We start from the raw sequence: 5,877 nt of genomic DNA, 5'->3' as shown, positions 1-5,877 counted from the left end.
GATGGGAGCAGCTGAAAGTAAGTGTGAATATTACATGTGACTGCGCCAGTGCTTAATTTGTAAATCAATTGCTGCTGGAACGCAAATGGCAGGGGTTCCTGCCCCAAAAAATTTTGAATAAAGTTGATGCCATTTCCTATAATAATAATAATAATAATAATAATAATTTATTCAATTTGTACTGAACTTTACTTTTTTACAATCTCAAAGTGCTACGAAATAAAACATCTAGAGAATAAAACATGGACTAAAAAGCTGAAAAACTAAGCACAACAGGATTAAAAATACATTGAAACACTATAATAATAATAATAATAATAATGTCATCACAATGTCAGCACTGTATGTTTCCATACAATGGCGAAATTAGTCTCTGCATTTAACCCATCCACCACCAGGTGGTGCAGTGGGCAGCTATTGAAAGCACCCGGGGGACATTTTGGGGATGAGACGTGCTGCCCAGAGACGCCACGTGATGTGCAGTGACTGGGGATCGAACCTGGGACTTTCGGGTCCCAAGCCGGCTGCCCTGCCTCTACACCATCTCGGCCAAATCATTAAATAAGAAGGCCTTCAGTCCTTTCTTAAAACTTTCTGTGTATTCTGGTGTATTTTAACTGGTTGCTAACTGTCTACAATTACTTACATTTGTAAACACTTGATTCAGTAACTATTTTAGAGAGCAACAAGAAGTAACCTGACCAACAGCTCTCCTTGTGTGAATAGAGCACACTCTGCTTCTCTCAAGCATTCAAACACCGCCTCCCCAAGGGGGGAGATTGTTTTTAAAGGGTAGAAGCAGAAATACTTTTGAAGGGGCAGCTCTTATGTGATATTAGGAAGCTCGTAAGTGGCTGTTATGTCTACAATTGGTGTTTATGTAATTATTTTCAGATACATATCTGATAAAAAATTTTATTTGTCCAAGGCAGTCAAATTTGTTCATAACTTTATTATTAGTACGCCTGACAGTTACCGGATCCAAGCAAACAGTTACCGGAACACACTCTGTCAAAATACGAAAAGTTCCCGGATCCTGTTCTGGCAAGATCCGGCTCAAATTAAGCCCTGGACTGCACGTAACATTAATTTACATGGCTTGACCAAAACAGGTCATCACCATTTCTGAACATCTGACGATCTCAGTCTAAACCCCAAGGAGCGCTGACCTTTTTATTCCAAGGAGTTTTCATGTTCTACAGAAATGTAAAAACATTCAGGAACATGCCGTGTTCACTGTGAATGTGGTTTTGACGGCATGTGATTTGACAAACTGCAGCAAAATCAAACCTGCTCACCTGAAGCTCGATCGTTGATTTGGAGATTCAGAAACAAGTGAAACATTTCACTTTTATTCCACTTGAAATTATTCTTTTTATCATGTTTTTTCTAACATCTAAAGATCCCACACACTTCTTATCCAAAGCACCAAGTGTTTTCCTCCCATCTACTTTAGCTTTCCACGCTTCCATCACTGCCTTTCTCCCCTTTCTCCTTTTTCCCCTCCGTCCTCCCTTGCTTTGGTTTTATCAAAAGGGTCTTTATTTGCTGGTCTGAATGGTGCAGGTCCACTGGAATTACAGACAATGGGCCCATCATCAGAGGGAAGCAGAGCCCTTGAAAGAGGAACAAAGACCCTGAGCTCGAGGGGCCCCTCTCTGTACCTCTGCAACAGCCTCCACCGGCCCCACAAACTGTGTGTGGGGCTTCATGTCTGTAAGACGGCAGGTGCTGCCCTTTGGGAGTTCTGCATTATGGATCTGCAAAGAACAATGGTCGGGCTTACAGCTGCAATTTTTCCAGGAGAGCGATGTTTTCCAGGTGCTGCCTTGCATTTATTACTGTTTGGATTTCTGTAATTCGTTTGTCATCACTCCAACGCCTGCGGGTTGTTCACATGCGGATGGGAAACCAAATGATCGTATCACATCAGTACCCTACGCTGACTTGGTGCTCATTTCAGTTTATTAAAAGTTTTGTTTTTAAAATGCTTAGTAATAAATGTTTACATTACCACACCTCAGCCAGAGCTCCTATGGTCCACAAATCAGTTGCTCACAGACATCGGGCTCAAAGCCAGAGGTGACAGGCTTTTGGTGGCGGCCCCTTAATCTGTGGAACAACCCACCTTTGCTCCGATCACTGATTATTTTAAATCATGGCTTCAAATACATTTCTTCTCACAAACCTGTAGTCATATTTGCGCAGCATAGCTTAGCTTAACATGGCAACCTTTTGACTTTAGTTTTATTTGGTTATACCTCAGAGTTTTACAGATACTGACTTCAAGTTCAAGTCAACTTTATTGTCATTACCATCTCATGTGGTACATGAGGTGGAACGAAATTATGTACACAGCATCCCTGTTACACCCAAAACTAGCTAAATATGAACCATATAAAAACGGATAAGGAGCTAAGATATACGTTAAAACAAATGCCAAACAGTATGCTAAAAGATCTAAGATCTTCACTAAACACTAATAATGTAAAACAATACGATGTAACAGCAGCCCGAACATGAGTCCGTGGTGAGCAGATAAGTATGAATGAATTCAGCAGCATGAGATAATCAGCAGCATGGATAATGAGCAGTAAGAGATCAGCAGCATGGATAATCAGCAGTATTTTTCAACATCAAATTTGTAGTGGTAGTAGCCAAGACCATTCTCAACACATAATTTCAACGCTATAAATCTTTGTTTAAACCTTAGCAATGATCTATTTTACGTCAACTCTGTCTGATGCCAAAGTATCTCATGAATCATTTAATAAAATGTAATAACACTTTCATAAAATAATCATTGGATGTATCTGTACAACTAACGCTTGAAGCCAATCTAGTTTAAAATGGTTGTCACAGCCAACTAACCACAGAAAACACAATTTTGGCTATAATCTAGTCAATTATTTAGATATTGGGATGAGATTTGGTGTGATAGTAGCTGACTATTTTCCCCAACACATATTTTGGATACAAAAATTGTGCAACATATATGGTTAAAATATTTGCATTAATTAATGGAATCAACCCTGTGTGTCTGTTAGCAAAATTCCTCATTAACCACTGGATGGATTTTGTTGATACTTTTAATAAGTAATAATTGGATGTAAATCTACAACTCGTAAATTTTTGGATTCAGTCCAGTTCAAGATGGTCCACAAAGCAAATCAATTTTAGTTGATACAAAAATGCCATAACTCTGTCAGTACAGACATTGAGCTAAAATCTTATGTGGTTTTATCTGAGCGTCAATTGTAACATATTCTATAAATGCGACATCTTGGGATTCCTTCACTGAATGTCAGTTTAACAGAGGTTTAACTTGGTTGTGCATCTCCATCACCATACATTCTGCTGATGACACCTGAAAGGTTAATGAGAACACGCTCTTGTCTTGACATGACAATCCTCACGACTGTAATAAACATAATAAATGTGTGTGCTCACTTTCTATGTTAGGGGATTAGGAGACTCTTTAAAAACAAACGTGACTTTTGTGAAAGGACCAGTCTCACCCGTTGAACACGTTTTACAGTAGAAAGTGTCTGGACTTGGAACTGGCATGGAGCCCAACTGATCTGTGTTTGTTTTGATCCTGAAGGGATTTTCATCAGCACACGGTGTACATTTACTGCATTGAAAAACAAAAATAAAAACCAGATAAGTATCGTTAAAGTTGCACTAGATTTTGTGGCAACCCTTATCAAATAATCTTCTGCTCAATGTTCCCAAGGTGCTATGTTTTCCCAACTCTACAGTATGTGCTTTCCAAAAAAAAAACCCTGCAAAACATGTTTGCACCAGTATGACTCAGGTTGGAGGGCACAGCTGGAACAAAGGTCAGGTTAAATATGAGCATGTGCTGCAGAAAGTTGATAATTTTCTCTTGGTCTAACCAAGAACTTGTGTTTATTTGACATTTCTGAGTGATGTGCATGTTTAGTTAAGTAGAGAACAAGTTGTGAGCTGCAAATGGGAACACTTCTGTTTCTATGAAGATGTCCGCTACTCATTTAGAAGAGTTATCATTTAAAAATTGCCTGACTGAGTGGATTTTGGAGCTAAATTTCACCAGTGCGTTCCATCCATAATGTTCCATCAGTTGGATGGAACGTTATCTAAGATTGGAACAATGATGTCACTTAGAAAGTCAAACAGGCTGACAGGCTATGTTATATTAAAATATGTCCTTTATTAGCCTGAACTTTGTTCTCAGTCACCTTTGTCCTGCTTTTGCTCTTGCTTCTCATAATCTGTTCCATGTTTCTTAATAATGTGCCAGAACTTCTCACCTCAAGATCAAAGTATCAGTTTGCAGCATTCATTTTTCTTGTCATCTTCTGGATGGTCCTGCCTTGACTCTGTTCTTTTAATTTGTAAATATTTGGTCATATTTTTGAATTACTGAAGTGGTTTTATATGTAATCTTTATGGATTGTTCTTTTGAGAAAATGATTTCCATTAAACTGATTTGTTCTTCGATAATCTGCCTTCAGTGTGACTGTAGAGCGGGTTCTGTTTCAAATTGTGAAAAGTTTTAGCATCACCATTTTGTTTAGAGTCCAAGCTTTTATTTAGAGAAAATTAAGCTGCACTTAAGCACTTCTGCACTCTAAAATGAAAGTTAATGGTATGCATATGTTAGCAAAATCTAACAAACATTTCTAAATATTGTTAAGATGTTAACAGTTATTACTGAGCTTTGCATCAACAATTGAACCATCTATTTTGTCATGAAGTGTGACCAGCTGACCTATCATAAAGTACAACTAATTAAAAAAAATGTTTGATTTTCATTATTATTTTCCCTTCATGCAACTTTATCCTTTTTTCTTTGTGAGCCAGTGTAAACATGTTGGAAATGGTAAGAATCATGTCAACAGGAAATGGAGAACTAAAAATGCACACAGTCTGAAGACAAACTGAAAATAAATGTTTTCGTGTGAGTTTTTCCAGGGGAGACATCTTTCCTTTCAGGACATCTGATAGTGTTTCACAGTCTTTTGGTGAATTCAAGGTCATAATTCTCAGCTGATCTTAATAGATTGTATTTCATTCATGAATTTTAACATTCATCAATACTCTTCATGCTGCGAATGGCACCTCATGACCTGAAATTAATGATAACCTTGTCTTTCCGTTCCATCTGAGGTCACTATTGATCTCTAACTCTCCACCAATTAAAAAATAAGGTTTAATTCTCGCTCTGTGGTTTGTTTGCAATGAAATAAAAAACTTGTGAACTGTTTGGAACTGCCAGGGTTTCTGCATTGATCTAGCCATGCCTCCATCTTCTTCCACTTGTTCCAAAGTCGGGTCGCGGGGTTGCAGCTTGAGGAGGGAGGCCCAGACATCTCTTTCCACAGTCACCGTTTCCAAATCTTCTGGGAGGATACCAAAGCCTTCCCAGGCTAACAGAGAATCACGATTTCTCAAGTGTGTCCTGGGTCTTCCCTGGGGTATCCTCCCAGTTGGGCATGCCTGAATCACCTCAACTGGTTGCTCTCAATGTGGAGGAGCAGCGGTTCTATTCCCAGTCTGTCCTGGATAAGTAAACTTCTCACCCTATCACTATAGGAGAGTCCATCTACCCTGTAGAGGATACAAATTTCAACCGCCAGCATCAGCGATCTTGTTCTTTCAGTCACTACCCAGAGTTTGTGACCAAAGGTGAGGGTAGGAACGTAGACCAGCCAGCAAACAGAGAGCTTTGCCTTACAGCTCAGCTGCCACTTTACCACAACAGACTGGCACAGAGTCCGCAATACTGCAAATGTCGCACCAGTCTCTCTGTAAATCTCATGCTCCATTTTTCCCTCACGTGAATAACTGGTCATGACTCACATCAAAACAACCATCAACATCAACGAGGAC

This window comes from Nematolebias whitei, chromosome 19 (assembly GCF_014905685.2).
Source record: "Nematolebias whitei isolate Nwh7 chromosome 19, NemWhi1, whole genome shotgun sequence".
Taxonomy (NCBI): domain Eukaryota; kingdom Metazoa; phylum Chordata; class Actinopteri; order Cyprinodontiformes; family Rivulidae; genus Nematolebias; species Nematolebias whitei.
Note: the sequence above shows the minus strand (reverse complement) of the source record.